Genomic DNA, 21,533 nt, shown 5'->3' with positions numbered 1-21,533 from the left:
TACAACCTTTCCTTCATCATATTATTGCTGATATTCAGAAGGTGAGGTGGTTGTATGGCAACTAAAGGCACAATTACATAATTTTGATTTTGTAGGAAAGTTAATAATTCAGTGATAGTTTTATTCCCAGTTCTTTTCCTGCTTTGCTGTTCCTCAACATACGGTGTTGGTATTTAGAATCTTAAAACCAGAAAACATTAATGCTACAAGCGATCATAGATATTGACAAGTCTGATTCATTTATCTTACAGATGAAAAAATTAAGGCCCCAGCAAGGAAGAATACTGGTCAAGTTTAATTCTACATATTGACTTTCAGTGATTAGGTCACATTTCCTTACTTTTCTAAAAATAATTGACTCTGGAGAAACAGTTGATTGCTTAATATTGCACTGATACTCTGAACCAATAGATTTACCAATGTAAATCAATGTTATCTATGAACGGACAGTACACAGTATGTTAAACCTATCTATTCAGTAGCACAGTATACCATGTATGCCTGTCAGCCTTTTAATTTCTGTTGCTTTGCAGTGATGCTAAAGCTCACACTGAAACTCTTAAGTGATTATCTTTAAGGATTTTCTTCTCCAGCTATGAGTCCAAACAGTCTGAGTAAAGAGGCTGCATGGTCTCGCCATGGACTACTAAATGTTTTTAGAAAGTGGAACCCCTTTCTGGAGTTATGAGAGAAACATCACTTCTAAAATATCTTTAAAAGAACTCCAGCATAAACATTATACTGGAACATTTCATTAGCTTTTTGAGAACAATAAAGAAATGTGGAGCATAATAGGCTAATATGTTTAAGTGGCCTTGGTAGAACCCTACTTAACTCAGTGGGATTTTCTGCAGCATGCAGAGGTAGAAAACCATTCCTTACATATTTATTGTGTAGGACTGCCTCCTTCTTTATTGCATGCAGTTTATATCAAAGAGAAGTGACTTTCCACCTGTAATTCTGAAATCAAGCGAGTCTCAAAATACAAGTTTTAAAAGAATCAATATTTAGATATGATGATCAGCAACCAGCAGTGCTGACTTTTGGCACTCTGGATTTCTGTCAATAAAGATGGTAGAGGAGCCAACTTGAATCTTAGTATTTCCTGGTCTTTTAGGACTTAAGTTTTCATCAGGGTATTAAGATCTGTGAAGTACCCAAACTCCTAAAGAAAACACACGACGTAAGTCAAACCTTGTTGATCACAAATTCCAAAAATTAATTCAGTTAATAAAGGTTATTCTGTTACTAGCCATAAAGCTCGAAAGAAAACTTTTCTGCAAAATATTTTGAATTAAGTAAAAATATAAGCTAATGAAAAATATAAAGTGGTAGCTTTTATGGTTTTATTAGGATTTCAAGTAAGTATACTTAGTATATTGCTGTTCTTGCAGTATAATATTTTGCCAGTACTCTTTAGCTCTCTGAGCTTCTATTTTCTCTAGTGTAAATTGGGGCTCATTAGTCTTACAGATACTGTGATCATTGTGATTTGTTTGAGCTTTTAGGAAAAAAGGTATAAGTTAGGCCCACAGTTACATTATTTAAGCAAGTTCAAATAAACATACATGATGACAAATTAAAAGTTTCTACGTATATATTAGTTTCATTTGTGCAGACAAGTTGTCACCAAAATTTATGAAAAGACTGAATTCCTATTTGTGTGGCATTGAATTAATGATATAAAAAAAAGTCCTGTTGAATGACAGCTGGAGTGGCTGAAGTGGCATATTTAAAGCATTATGTTTGTTTGTTTCACTTACTGTCAAACTCTGTCTTAGATATACTATCAACTGGTTATATTGATAGATAGATGTCTTTTAGTTTCAGTATATTTTTTGTATCAAAGTTCTCTTCATTGGTTTTGGGAATCTATATGCAAAATAACATATAAACACAAATGTAAAACCCAGCTGTAATTGTTTCTAAGCATTTGGTGACATCATAAATCCTTAAGATTTATACTCATATTGTATTATAAATATCACCAGAACCTCTTACTATGAGGGTGAAAATGCTAAACAAAACTTATTGAAAATAATGCATATACTTATTTTTCAATCTGAGGAGCGTTTCCTAGCTACCCTATTTACCCCAGTGGAATTTCACAAAAATGTCCCTGGCAGTCAAAGTTTGTCTAACAATGAATCAAGTGGGCTTATTTTAAAATTCACCCCTAAATGTGTTTGTTGGTTTTGAAATTCTGATTTTGTGCTTATGTAATTCAAAAACAGCTTTGGTTTAAAAACAAAATTTGGCAAAAATACTAGTGCATTATGTGTTTTAATCACGTATGGTGTTTTGAAAAAAATAGACTCAAAATTGACAAAATTGTTTTATTGGCACTACATTTCAAATGCATGGATTTTCTTTCTCACAATTTGCATAAAATAAAAATAAAATTAGCAGATATTTCTTAAGTGAGTAGTATGTGAACTTAATTGATTTTTATAATATATAGTACAACAACTGCACTACAGACATAAATTTTCATACTATGTTTTTGCATCCTTATTTTACAGATTTCATTGTGTTTTATTTTATGGTCAAGTCTGTAGTGCACTTTAGCATAAATTTTAAAATGCATGGAGTTCTCAAAAAAAGTTTCTTCCAGTGATATGGATAGTACTTAAAGTCTAGTATCAATGGCCCAGTGTTTCTCTTTCATAGAGTTCTTTGATTTTTTTCTTATATTCTTGTAAGTTCTTTCTTTGGAAAATATATGAACTTAGAAACAGAAGTTTCCCTGGCTCATATTATGCTCATGAGACAATGATGATGCTGAAGTCCTTTTCATAATCAGGACCTTTATAGAGATTGTCCAGGTATTCTTAGCCAAAATATCCCTCTCATTGTACACTACTCCAGGGCAACATGTGGTGTGCCAGCTGGATGCCCTCCCTACATGCCTCAGGTGGCCACATTTCAATGGTGCCTATAGAGCACAGGCCAAATTCTCATTCTCTGTGTTAATCAGTGGGAGAATTCCCATAGAAAATGGGATGCGAGCATATTTCAGAAAAATTCAAAGAGATTAGCCAGATGATTAGGCCAGGACATTGTAAGTTCAAGTTCTATGTAGGATTTCTATGGCATTATCTTAGTTGACCAAAGAATGCTATAAAATTTAGAGATATTTAGAAATTTAAAATAATCATGCTTTTCAATCTACTGTGATTTCTCCAAAGAGAAATTCAACAATATTTTTCTTTTGATGTAATAGGATCTCATCTTGATTCATAACATCAAAGACAACAGATGTACCTAGTCATATAATTTGACTGAAACTTTTTCCCATGGTATTAAAAGGATCTGACTCTACTTGTAGAAGTCTCATTATATTCTCTTTTCAATTAAATGCTAGTCAGTTCTACAAACATTTAGTAAATGTTTTTACTATGTACAAAGCACTGTAATAGATGCTCTGAATAATTCTGTGTATGGTGCTTTATAGTATATAACATATTTTCACATTGATTTTCTCATTTGTTTGAAGATTCACCTTATTATTATTATTACTTAAATTGTCCAGAGTTTCAGATGATGTTATTTCTTTGGTGGAATATTTGTTTTGTTTTCGTTTGTTTTATTTTTGATGTGTCCAGAGACCGTTCTAGAAATGCCTTTAGCTTTCCTTGAAGGAAAAATAAGGTCTTATCATTGTATCATCACATTAAATTGAGTTGTATTGGAACTAGCGGCATTTCCTGAAATTTCTGTTTGTTTCATATGCCATCAGGCTCGGTCTTAAGTGTTTTTTTAATGACCTAAATGAAATGGTTTGTCAACATGTTCAGAAAAACAAAATAATTGTATTTACTACTTTTATGATAATAATGATTTATCATATTTCCTGTAATACCTTTTTTAAGGCAAAAGAATTTGATTTCTCTAGAAATTATATCTCATACTTAAGATTATGTTAAATTTTACTGCTCTGCTAGAAATCTGCAAGTGCCATACAACTTCTGTAGAATAGCTATGAATGCTATTATTCTCCATTTAGCATGTGCAATATGCTCTAATATTGTTACATCTAAAGCAGAATGAAATGATCTGCTTCTATATTAATGTTACACTATCAAGCCTTATTTCTACATATTTCTGAGATTTTTTTCAAGTCTTTCTCTCAAATCTACTTTGTAAATACATTAGAATAGCCCTAGTTTTATTTTTATTCATTCATTTTATTTCCCTTACCCATAGTATTGAAATGGAATTTATCAATACTTTAGCATTGTAAGATTTTCAAATAATTTAAAAGAAACATTATCTTCACTTTAAGCATTGAATGCGTCACATTTTTTCCATAAACCTGAAACTCAAAACCTGTAGGAATGCCTTCACTGGCTTTGTTTCTGACATTAAATTTGCAAAAAGGCACTTTCCAGGTAACCCATCAGCTATGTCTCCCTGGGTATTTGGCCAGAGGGCAGTCATGTTGACCCCATCTGCAAAGCCTGGCTAAACTAGAATCTTGGACTATTAGAATCTCATTCATCAAGGTCCACATAAAGTATGGTAGGTGGGAAGCAGGAGGACAGATGGTAGGGTCGGGTGCAAGGAAGTTGTTTTGTTGACATTGATATAGACCCTTCTTCTTGCCAGAGTGACTCCATGCACTTATTTTGGCATGGAAGACTAGGCCAAAGCTATCATCTTAATAGAAGGTGAGCTGCAGGCAAACTACAGAGATCCATGCACAGTAGGTATTTAGAGTTGGCTTAGATTTTATCTATCAGCTTGACTGTCATACATACTTGATTGATGTGCAGCAGGGCTTGAAAGTGCTGCATTGATGTTGAGGACTGTGTCATAAGGTTCCTGATATGGTGCACATGTCTGAATGGAGTTGGACATTGGCTGTCTTTGCCCATGCCAAACAACACCAGACTTCAGTGCTTTATTCTGCGGTTGAGTAGCAGATGGTGAGTGCAGACGTTTGGAGGGGGTGTGCCTTCAAACACAATATGGAGCCAGCAAACTTACTTAGAAGGTTATTGCATGTCTTGACTTTGGCAGCTATTTTTTAAGCACCGTTGAAAATCCAAGTTTCATCCATTGTTATTTGCAAAATACTAGGCATAGTTGGTATTCCAGGCAAAAGAAATGTGAAAAAACAAATGCACTGTTCACTATGCTGGTTACAGTTACTTGGGGGTATCTTCCTTGATATTGTCTAAATGGGCCAAGTAACATTCTTAGATTGAATATTCCTGAAATTGGTACCAAAACAATTATTAATATTAGAAATGTAGGTAAATTTTATCAATAAATCAACAAGGGGAAAGACCATCAGAGGATTGAGTGAACACTATAGTCAAATATGGTACTTACGAGTGACTTTATTTTCTTTGGGTTTTAATTCAGGAAAATTATTATATCCTTCAGAATTAAAAAAAAATCAAGTAAGTATCTCAATATCTAAGTAGATGTTCTTTGTACATGAAAGTATGGAGATTCACAGATTAAAGAGGACAGTAATTTCACATGTATAGGAAAGGTGATTTTTAACCGTATCTGATTTTTTTCCCTGAAGTGAATTTCTAACCCATATAAGTTCACTTTAGGCTTAAAATAAGTTTTTTTCAAGATTAAAAGGTAATGTATATTTATTGAAGGGAGATATTAAAATAGAAAATATATATAGCGAATAAATTTAAATCATTTGACACTACCAATCATAGATAAACAATTCTACGTATTGGCTCTGCCTCCTTCCAAGTGTATGGGCATTTCTAAAGTATACAGATGTTTATATGTAGGTGTTTGTTTACATATTTCTAAATAACATTTTTGGATTATATAGTCTATATAGTGATCCCTTCACTTAGCATTAATTTTATTAGTTATGTGTCATAATATACTCATTTTCAATAGCTGTGTAATGTTATGTCTTATATATGTACCAAAAAATTTTAATTAACTCCTTCATATTTGACATTGAGGTCATTTTCCACCATTATTTCTCCTACTCTGAAGATGATTTATATATATAAATTGTTATCTGCATCTTGGATTGTGTTTTTAGCATACATCATTAGAAGGTTGATTTCTGGGCTGGAGGATGTAAACTTCTCAAGGTTCCTTTGAGAATTCTTCTCTACTTGTACATAAAAGTGCTTTTCTAACTACATTCTTAACTGTTTTGAAAAGTATCATTTTATAAATATATGACAAATTGCAGACAAAATAACTGGTTTACATTGTTTTAATTTGTATTGATTTGATTAATAAGGAACTAGAATGTATTTTACATGTTTATTTGTCATTATTTTCTTCTTTTTATAAATTGTTTGCTCATGGCCTTTACTCATGTTGTTTTACTAATTTGTAAGACTTTATGTGAGAAAATGTTAAATATTTGTATGATCAATTTCATGTATTTTTTCTCGTGACTGTGTCCATTACTTTTATGTTCTTTTTTAAATAACTTTAAGTTGAAAAAAAAATTCACAATTTTTGTCTAGTATGATCGTGTTCTATTTTATATTTTTAATTATCTGTTTCTTCCCGAATTTATTTTTGCATGTTATGATGTAAACATATTACTTTTGTTCTTAACGGTTAATCAATTGTTCCAAAACCATTTCCCCACTGATTTTAATATTGGTTGCCTACTAATTTTTATCAACATTAGTAACTATTTCTGGACATCTATTTTTTCAGTTCTTTCACTGGGTCCATATTGCTTTCATTAGAGCTTCAAAATAAGTTTGTATATCGTTTAGGTCAAGTCCTTCCTTATCTTTCTTTTTTTAAAAAATACTTTAGCTTTTGTCACCTACTTATTAGTCAGGATTTGTTTAGTTTGTTGAGTTTATAAAAATGTTTCATTGGAATATTTATTGGAATTGTATTAAACTTATAAATTGGTATCAGTATCTTTACAGTATTCAGTCTTCTCATTCAGAAGCATAGTATGTTTTCATACATAAATAGTGTCTTTTTATTCATGTAGGTCCCCAAGGTCCTTAATATATTTAGGTAAAGGCATGCTGTGTTCTTGTTAGTGTCCTTAATTGCCTATATGTCATTTCTAATTTTTTTGTAGAAAATCCAGCTCCTATTTATAATCCATATGATCCTTAACTTATTGATAAGTAAGTAGATAAACCTATTGTAAAATTGGAAAATCCTAAGTTGAACCACCAGAAGTTGGAGACTAACTGTATTTATTATTTAGCTATTTTATTCACCTCTCTTTATAGGTTTAATAGTTTCCTATAAGTTCTTTTGGGGTTTCAAGTCATTAAATTATCTCCTAACAATGATGACTGTTTTCCTTCTTATTTCTCTTTAATATCCTATTTCATTGACTATCATTTCCAAAACAGTTAAGTAATCATTGTGATAGAGGGCATATTTCTTGTTCTTTATTATGTGGTATTATCTCTAGTTCTTTTTCATATTTAAGGCAGGTATTAATTGTTGATTTAAGACAGATATTATTTGATAAATTGGTAAAGTAGATTAAAATGCTATTTTCTGGATCCTTTTTTGATTATTAGGAATGAATGTTGACATTTAGTATTCATTTTTTCTAGTAAATATTGTCCAATTCTAACTCATGGACATAGACTTTTCTTGAGATGTATTTTTCAACTCAAATTAATTCATCATACATTTAATCAGCACTTACTATATGCCAGAAATTGTTCACTTGGCATTGGGATTAAGATGGATATAGCCCTTTCCCTTTAAAACATTATAGGATAATTTCAATTGTGACAGTTCAGCCAATGACTTAGCAGAATTGATTCCCTACTATCAAATTGCTCTTGCTTTATTAGAAAAAACTTTATGATCTTATTAAGAAAACTTTGAGAGCTTTCTATAACCTAATGGTATACCATGTCACAGTGTGAATTTTAAAAATTGTTTAAACGTAAAATGGTTATTCACAATTGAAATTATGAGTGTTTATATTGAAACATCATCATGTTCAGATTCTAATCAAAAACATTTATAAAACTTGATAATGCTTCAGGAAATTCATAGACTTCTATAATGTAGATTGTTTATATTCTGTATGATTAGGAAATTGGAATTTCTAATCACACCTTATTACTTCTTGTACAGTATGATTAAAATGATATGTGATATTGGGGCAACTCATTTTCATGATGCCATCATTGGGGTTTCATTTCTCTGGGAGTCTGAATCATCGAGGATTTTAGCATGTATTTACATAGATTTATTTTCAATTTAAGGGTTTTTTGGTATTAATTATTTGGTTTTAATTTTATTGACTCATTATAGTGTAGCATAATCTAACTTGCTTTCCCCATATAGTAATATCATTTGTCTTATTTTGGGGAATTTTTAAATTTTGTTCTTTTACATACTATGCATGAATGAAATGACATTTTTTATATTTTACATAAACATGTTTATAGAGAACCAATTTTTTGCTCAGTATCATGCTAGTTATTATGAACTACAGAGCAGAAAAGCATAAGTTATACTTTCAAGATCTTACTTTCTAGTTCACAGATAGATACAAATAAGGAAAACTGTAAAACTCTTAATAAAATATTTTTATAAAGCCATATATGTATGCATCTGTGTGTGTATTAATATAGATATTTTATATAGAGATATTTATATAGAGATTACATATAAATTTTTTTGATATAGACATATATAGAGAGAGATTTATACACGCACACACACCGAGTCATATTCTTGTTTTGTTTGTCTGTTTGTTTGTTTGTTTGTTTAAAGACAGAGTCTCCCTCTGTCGCCAGGCTGAAGTTCAGTGGCCTGATCTCAGCTCACTGCAACTTCTGCCTCCTGAGTTCAAGCGATTCTCCTGCCTAGCCTCCCAAATAGCTGGGGTTTCACCTGTTGGCCAGGATGGCCTCGATCTCCTGACCTCACGATCCACCCCCCTCGGTCTCCCAAAGTGCTGGGACTACAGGTGTGAGCCACTGTGCCCAGCCCATATTCTTGTTCTTTTAGCAAACGTATCAGTTCTTACAAGATGTCTTTTGTATATTTACCTCACCCTGGCCTCTTCATGCTTTTCCTGTCATTATTGTACTTTTATAATTGTTTCTTCATTTGCAGATTAAATAATATATTTGCTTTTGCAAGATTTTCTTGTATTGTCTTGGGAACTACACTGGATAGGCAAATGTCATGTACATTAATCTGTAAGATATTACCAGTGATAATTTGTCTCAACAAAGGTGACCCTGCTCAGAGTTTGGAAATAGGAATATACAGGCTACTGTAATTGTAGATTGGAAATCATTGCTTTCTGAGTCTCCTATTTCATTAAAGTACTTGTCTTGATTTTTAGAACTATTCACAAAGAATTAACATGCAAAGTAGGGGAAACTCAAATGTGAACAGGGAAGCTATCATGTCTATTAAATGGGGATTTCAGCGGTAAGCTTTGGTATATTAAGAAAGAAAACTTCCATAGTTTGGACTTTGATGAAGCTTTTATTTCATAGGCTCATTCATTTTAAACTTTAGCATTTGGCATATATTCTAAGGTTTAGTCTTAAAAAATTATCAAATTTTGAAAATTTATATCTCCCCTAAATTATTAATGTCTACATTGAATAATGTTTCTTACAGACCACAATACCTGTCCCTGTGGAACAGTTATTGTCTTAATTCAAAAGTAATACTATTGATTAAATAATACTTACAGCTTCCAAACTTCAAGGCATTTTTTTAGCCACCATTCTCCTTAACCTCACTCTGAGCTTCCTGTGTGGTATCATTTATTTGAGGCCTTATTAAAATGTAAATAAATTACACCCAGCACACTTCCTCTATTTGCCCAGCTTGTTACTATATCGAAACAACTGTCTTAATGAAACACATATTGATGTATTGTGTATTTCCGTATTAACCAAAGTGAAGAGGAAGTTATATGAATATATAACAGAGCCCACTTCATAACAGTTTTTGTTAAAGCATTTTATAAATTGGAGATAATCTGAGCCATGGGAGATGGTATAATTCTACATGACAGAGTTCACAGAGAGAGGATAGCTCCTCAGATAGAGTAAGATTAGACTCTTGAGAGAGATGCATTGGGGTTTTTATGGCATTTTACCTTTATAGACGTAGCTGACTCTCAGTTCTCCATATTACTATTGTAGTGTTATAGCAAAGATAGTAAAAATAAAAATAAAGAAATAAGAGTGTTATCTAAAATAATATAGATTTGGCCTTGATATTAAATTTTTGAATTTGTAACATCAAATTTACCATTTTATTTTGTTTCCCTAGAAGCTACTTCTAACATCCATCTCATTTTAAAGAAATGGTTTAATACTTATATAGTATCAGGTTGTGTGTGTATGTGTGTTGTGTTTGCGTGTATAAAATCTCCATAAGACATGGTTGAATAAAACCATATTCATGAAATAAGCAATAACAATGAATAATAAGTATCATGGATAATGATCAATGTCAGGCCTATTAAATATAATAGTACTTGGTCAATTACTAAATTCATTTTATATAAAATAATTACTACAGAAATATTTGAAGTATTTCAGTTGCTTAAGCACAATACCAAATAGTGGTAATAGGAGGCTACTCATTGTGTGCAGGGGAAAATGGGTAAGCCAAATTGGGATTTAAATGTGTCACACTGGAATGAAATCATGAAGTTCCATTAGTGGTTTATTGTCTCTGTGTCATCAGACTATTGATGCTTGTAACTTTTTTCTTATACATTCTGTATTTTCATTGTTCTGTTTTGTTTTATTTTGTTTTTGCAGTTGGGCATGTGTTAATATCGTAGTCAGGAAAAGTTAATTTAAAAATGTTTAATGCGTAGCTTACCTGTAGATAATTCATTAAGACTTAACTAGTAATATATAAAATCTGCCTGAAGGAATGGGAGCCAGAAGCTAAATTTAAGGGAAAATCATTTTATTGTACAAATAATACATTGTCTTAGAACTTTTTAACATTCTATTTTTTAAAGCATTCTTTAATGCAAGTTATGGTGACCCAAGCTCATGAGGTTAGTCATTACTGCAAGGTTACCTGAATATTTATGTTGCATGTAACAGCTGGAGAGCCATCTCATATTAATACAATTAATTATATTCTGTTAGAAGTACTATAGAAACATGCTATAGAGGGTCTCTCTTATCTTATATAGAGGTTTAGTACAAATTAGAAAAAAAAAGCTGCCTATTCGGACACCTTTGTGCAAATTATTAAAAGAAACCCTTTGGACTAGCAGATGCAGCTTGGGCTAGGGAGCATGGCTTATTGAGTGGAACACCCCTGGGCTAGGTGCCCTGGGCAGGGTACAAACTATATAATTAGTTGTGTCTGCTCTATGTTATATGCCTTATTAATTATTTGAAAATGACTGGTGTTGTTCCATAGGTTCCAAATTATTTTATCCTTGCACAGAAAGGCAAGAATCATTTTTAAATGACAGCAAAGAGGTGCTTAGCTAAGCTTTAATTTAATATTGAACTCTGGTGATACAAATCTCTTACTCTGCCTCAGAAAGATTTAAGGCAAATTTGAAGCTATTCTGATTTGAATAGCTAATTCACCAAAGTCACCACCGAAACGTAGATGAGTTTATAGAACTAAGATTGATATTTAAAAATTACATCTGAAATGTTGGGGTATCATATAGTAAATTTAGATGAATTGTTACATGGAAAGGTAGATAGACAAATATACAGTAGAAACAGATATCTCCTTGTTATGAAAAGAAATTAAGATAGCTTAAATGATACATAGATGTACAATATGAATATATTTATAAGTGTATATATATAAATGTCTTGAACTCCTGGACTCAAATGATCTGCCCACCTCAGCCTCCCAAAATTTATATATACTTATATATAAATATATTTATATAAATATAAATGAAAGTAAATGAAATATATAATATAAATGAAGTAAATAAAAAATAAAATGAGTAAACAATGGAAAAACATGAGAAGGAGGCAAAAATTTGACTTATGTTTAAAAAGCATACTATAAAGAATCTTACGTACATTTACAGATTGTGCTCTGATTATATATTTTGAAGAGATATAATGCTGCTACTAAGAAAAAAAATCTTTGTAGGATGTTCTTCAGTGTGTAAACGGGTCACTGTATTATAACATAAATATCAATATTAATATTCACTTTCATTAGGAAAAAAAGGATATTTATAGAAATGCTTCTTTATAGTCCTCAATGTAGACTGACAACATCCCATTACCATAAACTTTAGTATTCCCATTCCTAAAAGATTTGGACCAAATAGACAACATTTTAGTCTTATATAATTCAAAACTGGATTTTAGAATATATCTAGGTGCCAAACTCAAAATGGAAGGACAGTGCATTTTTCAAGAAGTTTTCCATATATATATCATTTCTCTAATGATGTCTTTAATACACTGTCATTGAATGACAGTGAATTCTACATTACCTAGATTATATTACTGGAAAGTACTTGAAATATAACTATTTATTGTTATTATTATTACTATTATTATTATTTGAGATGGAATTTCACTCTGTCACCCAGGCTGGAGTGCAACGGTGCCATCCCAGCTTAATGTAACCTCCACCTCTCAGGCTCAAGCGATCCTGCTGCCATAGCCTCCCAAGTAGCTAGGACTATAGGTATGTGCCACCATGCCCAGGTAATTTTCACATTTTTTTGTAGAGGCGGGATTTTGCTGTGTTGCCCCTGCTGGCCTCAAACTCCTGGACTCAAGTGATCTGCCCACTTCAGCCTCCCAAAATGCTAGGATTACAGACTTGAGCCACCATGCACAGCCTATTTTTTTGTTAATTAATAGCAGAAATAGTAATCAAGTTGGGATAGGGTTGATATCCTTTTATAGAAATTGCAAAACCTAATAAAAACAACTGCTTGAGAGATTGGCTGGAAAAATACCATTCCATAGGAACAAAAATCTATTTAAATGTTTATTTTGAATCCACTCTAATATATACACAATAGGCGTTCGAGGATTCAAGTTTCTTTTTCATTGTAGCCTGGATATTGCCTTATTGATAATTTTATACAACAGGGTGATGGAGTTTCATAACATACTCCATCTTCGGACTTACATCTTTAAGCAACGTATGTGATGTTTCAGGGTTTTGTTTCATGGATTGGATTCCTTGTTTTCCAAACAAAAACAGTAATCTTTACTATTACAGGTTCCTAAATTAAAGGTTATGGCACTTTAATGAAATGAAGCTTGGTGAATTCTTTTATTTATTCAACATTTTGTAAAAGTTAAGTATTATGTTAATCCAAAAATATCAGTAAGATATTCACAGTTAATGCTTTCTACATTCTCAGTTTCTCCTAAACAAAGTTTGCTGATTTTTTCATCTATTTCAGTCTCTGAAGAAAAATATAAGTTTAGATAATTCCTAAAAGCAGATACTATATGTTTATTTCTTTTCATGTGATAGGAGTTATTTCATAAACCTGTTCATAATTTAAATGCTCTAGAGAGTCTATTCTCAAGGGAACTTTATTGTGGATCAACATGTAAAGGAAAAGATATTTCTATAGTAAATATTATTCTCTGCATCTATATGGGAACTTTCTGATTTCCAAATTATTTGAGTTCCAAAAGCAGCTTATTCCCTTTGTATGTTCTTAAGGAAGTATAACCTGAGCGAGCACAGGAATCTGTGAGAAAATAAGCTGGCAAACACTAACCTGATCCAAGTAAGTATTTGGACCTGCTTATATCTCTGAGCTATTATTTTGTATATGATTAAGTTTAAATGACACATTCTTTACAGTTGCTTGGAATAGGTTTATTCCAACTCATTCCAGCTTTAAAGTTCTTGGCAATTCATTATTAACCAAAGTAATTCTAGTCCTTCTCACTGAGTGGTTTCTCCACACTCTACAAAGTGAGGCAAAACTGTTTATCTCCAGTGGGAGAATTTTGGTAACCTTATCCCTATATCTCATACTTCCCTAGAAATTCTTAATCCCCCCAAATTGTTAAAGTTTCTAGAGATATAGTAGGAGGGGCAGTTGAAGATTTTCTATACACATGTAACCATTATGAAAATGTTCATTCAATGGTGTTATATTCCCCCCACTCTCACTCCCACCCCACATGCATGCACACCTGCAACTAGTCCCCGATTTCCTGCATTACTAAGAAAAGAATTAGGCAAAGACTTAATGGCATAAGTCGTTTATGCAAACTATAGAGAAAAAGGTCATAAATTATATTACAGAAGCTAGATACTTTTGGGAGTGAAAGGGGCCAAATTAAAAATTATGTTGGGACAACTAGAATATTTAGGAGCCCACAGTGTTTTAGCCAGGATTGCTTCTTCCCATTACCCCTCTCCACAGCCCCATTGTATCAATAGTTCTGCCAGGGCAGGACAAGTCATAAAAACCCACAACTTCACTGCTGAAAGGGGGTGATTTGATAATTTGATGGAGCAGAATATAGAAAAACCCCATGCCCATAGCTGTGGTCAAAACAGTGACAATCTCAGTGGCCAACAAGCAGGGTGAATAAACATCATATCTAGCCTGAAGTTACAATTCAGAGTAGAGAAGGACTGGCAGATTGGCCAGAAATTTTGCAGCGAGAATTGAAAAAGAAGACTGTCATAGTGAACCGTGGTAAGCTACCACATATCCCTAGTGGCCTGAAAGGCTGTACACATACTCTGGGGAAGACCAGAGAAGGACCAAAAGGTCCACTTATCCTTAGCTGAACCTGAGGCCTTGGGCACACAGAGAGAAGATACAGGAGAACAAATGGAAGGTAAAAATTAAAAAAAAAAAAACAACTTGTAAACTGCCTGAACTTTGAGTGCATTCTTCAAGCTGCCCCCCCCCCCCCCGCCGCCCCACGTATATATCAACTAGAGGTGTTAGCATAGTGGCCCTAGGTGTTTAAGTACACAACCTGTGACTAAACATTGGCTGACCACTAACCTGTATTAACGCAGGGAAAAGTCCTAGCTTAAAAATGAAAATGGAAATTATACAAGCTGAGTAGAAACATAAGCAGTGGCACTGCATGAGGAAGAGAGACTACACAGAGTTAAGTCCTAAACAAACAAACACAGCAATAACAGAAACAACCCTCAACAGGGAAAAATCAGAAGTCAGAGTTGCTGTAATATACCATATAAAATGTCAATTTATCAGAAAAAAATGAGACATGTAATAAACAGAAGTATGACTCATACACAATTTAAAAAGCAGTTAAACTGTAGGAAAAAAAAAATTATACCTGGGTTTAAGTGGAGATAACAGATGTTAAACTTAGTGAAGAGTTGAAAGCACTGTTATAAATATGTTCAAATAATGGGAAATAATGTTAAATAATTAAAGTATTACTATAATTAGTCTTTAAATAGAGAGTATCAATATAAAGATAAATGTTATTTTAAAAGAAACAAAAATTTTGGAGTTAAAAAATACCATAACAAAAATAAAAAGTTTTCAAGAGGGTCTCAACAGAGTATTTGAGATAGCAGAATAAAGAAACTGTGAGCTTGAGTATCAATTAATAGAAATAGTCTGATTTGAAGAGAAAAAAAATGAAAAAATGAACAGAGCTTCAGAGTCCCATGAGACACCATCAAGCATACTAACATATGGTAGAGAAGAAGAGGAAAAAAAGAAAGGGCTCAGAAATATTTGAAGAAATAATAGCCAAAAACTTCCCAAATGTGATTAATCTACACATTTGGGAAGCTCAAAAACTCCACGTAGGATAAACACAAGAAGGATCTGTACACAGATACATTATAGTCAAACTTTTGAAAGGAAAAGAAAAAGAGAAAATTTTAACAGATACAGGAAAACAACTCTATAATAAACAGCTTACTTCTCATTAGAAACAAAGCCAGAAGGCAGAGGGATAATGTATTCAGTGTGCTGAAGGGGGAAAAAAAAAAAAAGGGAAAATGTCATTTAAGAATTTTATATTTAATTTTTCTACAAAATGAATATAAAATAAATATGTCCCAAATAAACAAAGACTGAGACAATTCACTGCTAGTAGATCTGCCTTACAAGAAATACCGAAGGAAATCCTTTAAGTTGAAATGAAATGACAAAGTAACTAAAATTCACCTAAACAAAAAGACCTCATCATGTCATTGTGTTGGTAAGTATAGACATAATATAAACATAAAACTAAATTCAGTTTAAACAGAAGGAAGGAAGTAATAAAGATAAGTATAGAAATCAATGAAATAGACAATGAAAATAATAGGAAAAATTAATGAAACCAAAACTTAGTTTTTTGAAAAGATCAACCAAAATTTAGTTTTTCCTAGCTTATCAAGGAAAAAGGAGAGAATGTAACAGATTACCAAAATCAGAAATGAGAAAGTATCACTACCAACCCCATAGAAATGAGAATGATTATGAGGTTATATTATTTGTTTCATTGCTTGACAGAAGTACAACCTGTGACTGATCATTGGTTGGCCTCAATTGTCATTGCTTGACAAATTAGACAATTGTTAGCAATTAGGCAAGTGTTAGCAATTAGGCAACTAGACATAATGGGCTATCTTAGAAATGCACAAATTACCAAAACTGACTCATGAGGAAACAGAAAATATGAACAGACTCATAATAGTAAAGAGATACAATTTATACAATTTATAGTTAGGAGAAAATCCTAGGTGTAGATGGCTCCACTGAGGAATACTATCCAATATTTAATGAATAAATAATAATAACCTGTCACAAATTTTTCTAGAAATCGAGCAAGAAAAGTCATTTTTCAATTATTTCTACAAGTACAGTATCACACTGAGAGCAAAGCCAGACAAAGACATCACAATGAAAAAAAAACTGCAGACCAGATTCCCTCCTGTATATAGATACCAAATCTCAACAAAATATTCACAAACCAAGTGTGGCAAAGTAGAAAAGCAAAGAGGATTTATCCTAGGAATTATCCTAGGAATGCAAATTTCACCTAACATCCAGTAATTAATTAGTGCAATATACCATATTAATAGAATAAAATACCATATTAATAGAATAAAAGAAAAAAACACATGACCATCTCAATAGAAGTACAGAAACATTTAAGAAAATTCAATATCCATTTGTAATATAACTTTCAACAAAAGGAATAAAAGGGAACTTCTGTAATCTGACAAAGGACATCTATGAAGAGCTTATAACTAATGTATATGATGATGAAAACCTGACTGATACAATCCTAGGATTGGAAAACAGTCAAGGTGTCAGTTCTTATGTCTTCTCTTCAACATTGTATTGAAGATTCAATCCAGAATCATAAATAAAAAAAAAAAAAAAAGGAAGCAGGAAGAAGGGGAAGAAAAGAAAGGGGTGGACACACCAGAAAGAAACAATCAATGGCATACAGATTGGAAAGTAAAGAATAAAATTATTTATTTGCCAACAATATTAATCCTGTGTGTAGAAAATTCTGATATACATACACCTCCCCCACCACACACAGATGGACATCTGAATTGTTTCCAGTTTTTTACTGTTATGAATAATGCTGCCATGCACATTCACATAAAATCAAATCTTTGTGTGGACATTTTTTTTCTCTTAGATACCTTAAAGTGTTATTGCTGGATCATAAGGGTAAAATGGATTGTGGTGGTTATACAACTCTAAATTTAGTAATGTCATTGAGATGCACATGTAACAAGATTGAATTGCATGTTATATAAATTATATCTCAATAAATTGTTAACAAATGAAATTGTACTTATTAAAACTAAGAGAAGTATAGAGAAACCTGGCAGATTCTCTCTTAAGCAAGCGACTAAAGTTAACATACCCAGAGATATCATGTTGTTATCACATACCTCTGATATTATAAGAAGAGCACATCACCTCTTTTGTATTCTTCTCTAAAACCTATAATCCTAATCTAGTTATGGGATTAGACAAAGTCGTGAAATGTTTCACAAAATATCTGACCACTAGTCTTCACAATTATCAGTCATGGAAAACATGGACTAAGAAACTATCACAGATCGGAAGAGACTAAGGAGACATGGCAACTAAAATGCAGTATGGTATTTTGGATTAGATTTTTGGAACAGAAAAAAGATATTAATGGAAAAATTGATGACATCTGAATAAAGTCTGTAGTTTAATAGTATTGTATCAATGTTAATTTTTTAGTTTTGACAAATTTACCATGGTTACGTAAGATATTAACATTAGAAGAGGCTAGTGAAGGAAATATGGGGACTTTCTGTTCTATCATGACAGCTTTTCCATAATTCTAAAATTGGTCCAAAATACAAAGTTAAAATTTTAAAAAGAAAATGGAGAATGTACAGATTAAAGGATAATTATTACTCAAATATAATGTGCAGATCTTATTTAGATCCTGATTCAAACTAACCAGCTGTAAAAAGAAATGACCATTTAAAAGTCAATCATTTAACATGGACAGGATATTTAATGACATTAAAGAATTACTATTATTTTTGATGTGGAATGATATTAATTATGATTGTCATCTTTCAGGAACACATAGTAGAGTATTCATGCACAAAATAATAAGATATCTGGAATTGTCTTTCAGATGGTCTCGTGGAAGAAAAAGTAGGTGAGAATATAATTGGAAAAAAAATTGACTATGGGTGATGGATACAAGAGAGTTCATTTTGCTTTGTTCTGTACTCTTGCATATATTTGAAATTTTTTATAATAAAAAGTTTTTAAATAGTGAAAAGAAAAAAAATCTAAAATAAAAATTAAAGTATAATTATCCTTCTATGCTGACCATAAACAAGCCTGTCTCTTAAAAATCAAATCTGTACAATGTCTGAATAAATAAATCATAGAGACATGAGTGAACTCACAAAAGCAACCTGAGCAAGATACAATCAGTACTGAATAGTTGGAAGAGCAATAAGAGAAGTGCCTGAATTAACATAGACTTCCTAAGCTGGAATGCTTTGTTGTTCTTTCCTTGAAGTTCTGTAACCTGGTGATATCAAAACTCCTCTGTGTGAGGATTTTAAAATGTAGAATGTGATCAGAAGCAGCCCTTTGTTTGTAGTCAATGGTAAGATCTATAGTTCTCACCCCTCTTCAGTTTTTTTTTATTTTTTTATTTTTTTATTTTTATTGACTAGAGGCTTTGTTTATGGCCTTGTGACTTACAGGATAGGTTACTATAATATAATGCATTTGCTACTTCTCTGAAAAGCCATTCAGAATCTTTAAGGAGTGCAGAATGTACAACTCTTTTGCTAAACGGTCTCTGCCAGAGAGCCATTCTTCCGGATTTTGTAATTTGCATTGATTACTGAGCTGTTTCTTAGTGTATCACTGGATGTTGATTGTAATCTGTAAAGCCTTACATAGTTTTGTTCTGGTTAAAGAAGTCTGACACTGGTAGTCAATTTTAATAATGACAGATTGATCCATGTGACTGAAAATTTTAATAGATTTTGGAACCTAAAATGCCAGAAGAAGTTTTCTTATTGATGATACATACTTTGTAAATCTATTTTAAAGGTGGGTTCAGTATACAGTAGTGAAATTGAGTTTAAAAAAAAAAAAAAAAGTTGAAAACAGACAAAAGTACCAAAAATAAGGTATTTGTCCTGACTCTGTTCCTTCATCTTTCACTTCCTTGATGACCAGTCTTTTAAGCAATTTCTACCTGATAACCACACTAAATAGTGACAGAGTTACTGATTTGTTCATGAGGAGATAAGAAGAGGAGCACTATTCATATCAAAGACAAGTGGTCTCACTTCCAGGTCCATCTTTGGGCCAAGATATGTAGTCGCCAACAGTGAGTTGGCGACTATATTTTTCGAGTCCTGGCGCAAAGTAAGATCCATCTGTTTCGCCCAGCCGTTTGCCTGAGTGCCACAAAATGGTCCTGTTATTAGTCTTATTTGTGGTCCTATTTGAGGTTAGGTATAATGTAAATAAATTTCAGTTCTCGTGATGAATACAGCATGGGAATTGAAAGAGGTGGTGTTGGTAGTGGTAAGTGATGTTGAGTCTCTATTTTTTCAATTGCTGTGTTTTCTTTGGATTGGGAAACAGACATTTAAGAATGAGTTTGTCATCTGGAAGGATAGTTGTGATCAAGTTTCCCTCAACAGGATACAAGATGTTATTTTTGAGCCTCATTACCCTCACCAAGAGAAAAAAAAGAAGGAAAAATGAATAAGAAAGAAAGTGAAAGTGGAGAAGTAACAGGCAGAAATAGAAGAAAAAGATCAAAGAGGAGAAGGAGAAATGGCATGGGGGAGAGGGGAAATGAAAATTTGTCCACTGACCATGTATTCATATAATTAATTTAATTATTTTTAGCTGATAGTTCATTCAACATCTGGCGAATTGAGGAAAAGGAAACCTGACTGATTGAATTAAACTACTAGTAGTTGTTAGTTAAATAGTTTATATGTAAATATTCAGCCTAGTTTCTATCACATTTTCATGTCTAAACTAGAGAATGAATCCATTTCACTAACCATATTTTCTTGGTGAGTACAACAATGCCAGTTGGTAATTCAGATTTATCCAGAGGTGGGCAGTGGGCAGTTTTTACATTTCTGAATCATTTTTCAGAGATTATTGTTACTCAATATGTTTATGTTATATCTCATATAATTTCTGAGCACAAGTTATTTTTGTCAGTTTCTTTTATGAATGTTTTGCTGCCTTATAAGGAAATATGTGCACTCCCCTCCTCTCATTCAGTTGTCCCTGGTGACGCCTCCATAATTCCTGCCTTTACGCTGGTTCATTTTTAGCCTAATTCAGGCATGTGAGAGGAGGGGAAAAGTTTAGTTAGTCGATGTCAGTGATTTTTTTTTAAATCTAATCTCATTCATGAGTAATTTAGTGTGAACCTGAGCATGTTTACATTTAAAATCTAAGTATATCAAATAGACATATTACCCAAAATATTCCTCTATACAGTTCAAGAGAAAAGGAAAACAGGAATCACAAATAAGACCTACGTATGCTTTCTAATAATAGTACAATTTCAGGGGTGATTTGTGATTATGCTCTTATATGGGGAAATGTTAAAATACTACCTTGCACTAATGTGAAATTGGACATAAACATACGACGTTTAGTGTTACAAATATGTAGAAAGTATTCTGCTATGCTGTAAAATGAAAGAAAGCTAATTATGTTACCTCATTTTATATTTTAAAAACTAAATTTTTCTAAATCCCTTTGTATCAGTTTTTGAAAGCTAAAAGTAAGGATGATTTAATTCTAGTGTGTGTCTTTTTAATTTAAAATACTATTATCTTTATATATGGTGTTGTTTGAAGAAAGAAATGATTGAAAAAATAGTATAATATTTTAAGCCCAATATTTATGATATATTTGTAGATCTTAATGCCTGGATTCTTACTTAATTTAGAATTAAAAGTGCATATTTAAAAAATAAACAATGTGGTTACACTTATTTAAACCAGGGAGTCTGGTTCAGACTCTCTTGGTCTTCCTGTGCTGCTTCAAACAGCAGTGCCTGCCTGTGACAAGATGTACAATATGATGTGAAATGGGGCACGCTAAA

The 21,533-nt window shown here is 32.2% G+C and overlaps 1 protein-coding gene across 34 annotated transcripts in view; it reads left to right on the top strand.

Annotated features, from left to right (window-relative positions):
* The window catches only part of ZBTB20 (zinc finger and BTB domain containing 20), an 812,433-nt gene that overhangs the window by 309,022 nt on the left and 481,878 nt on the right, over positions 1-21,533 (top strand). For 3 of the 34 annotated variants that reach the window (XM_037743872.1, XM_037743860.1, XM_037743876.1), the window contains one exon: positions 13,630-13,696. The exons of 24 other annotated variants lie outside the window; for them this stretch is intronic. The gene's annotated coding sequence lies outside the window, so the exon portion shown is untranslated. Of the gene's footprint in view, positions 1-12,574; positions 12,628-13,629; positions 13,697-18,496; positions 18,579-21,533 lie in introns of those variants that run through there. 7 more of the 34 variants (XM_037743880.1, XM_037743878.1, XM_037743879.1 and 4 more) reach the window with 7 other exon arrangements.

This window comes from Cebus imitator, unplaced genomic scaffold (assembly GCF_001604975.1).
Source record: "Cebus imitator isolate Cc_AM_T3 unplaced genomic scaffold, Cebus_imitator-1.0 Scaffold157, whole genome shotgun sequence".
Classification (NCBI taxonomy): domain Eukaryota; kingdom Metazoa; phylum Chordata; class Mammalia; order Primates; family Cebidae; genus Cebus; species Cebus imitator.
The sequence above is the reverse complement of the archived record's forward strand: the minus strand, read 5'-3'. Positions and strand labels throughout refer to the sequence as shown.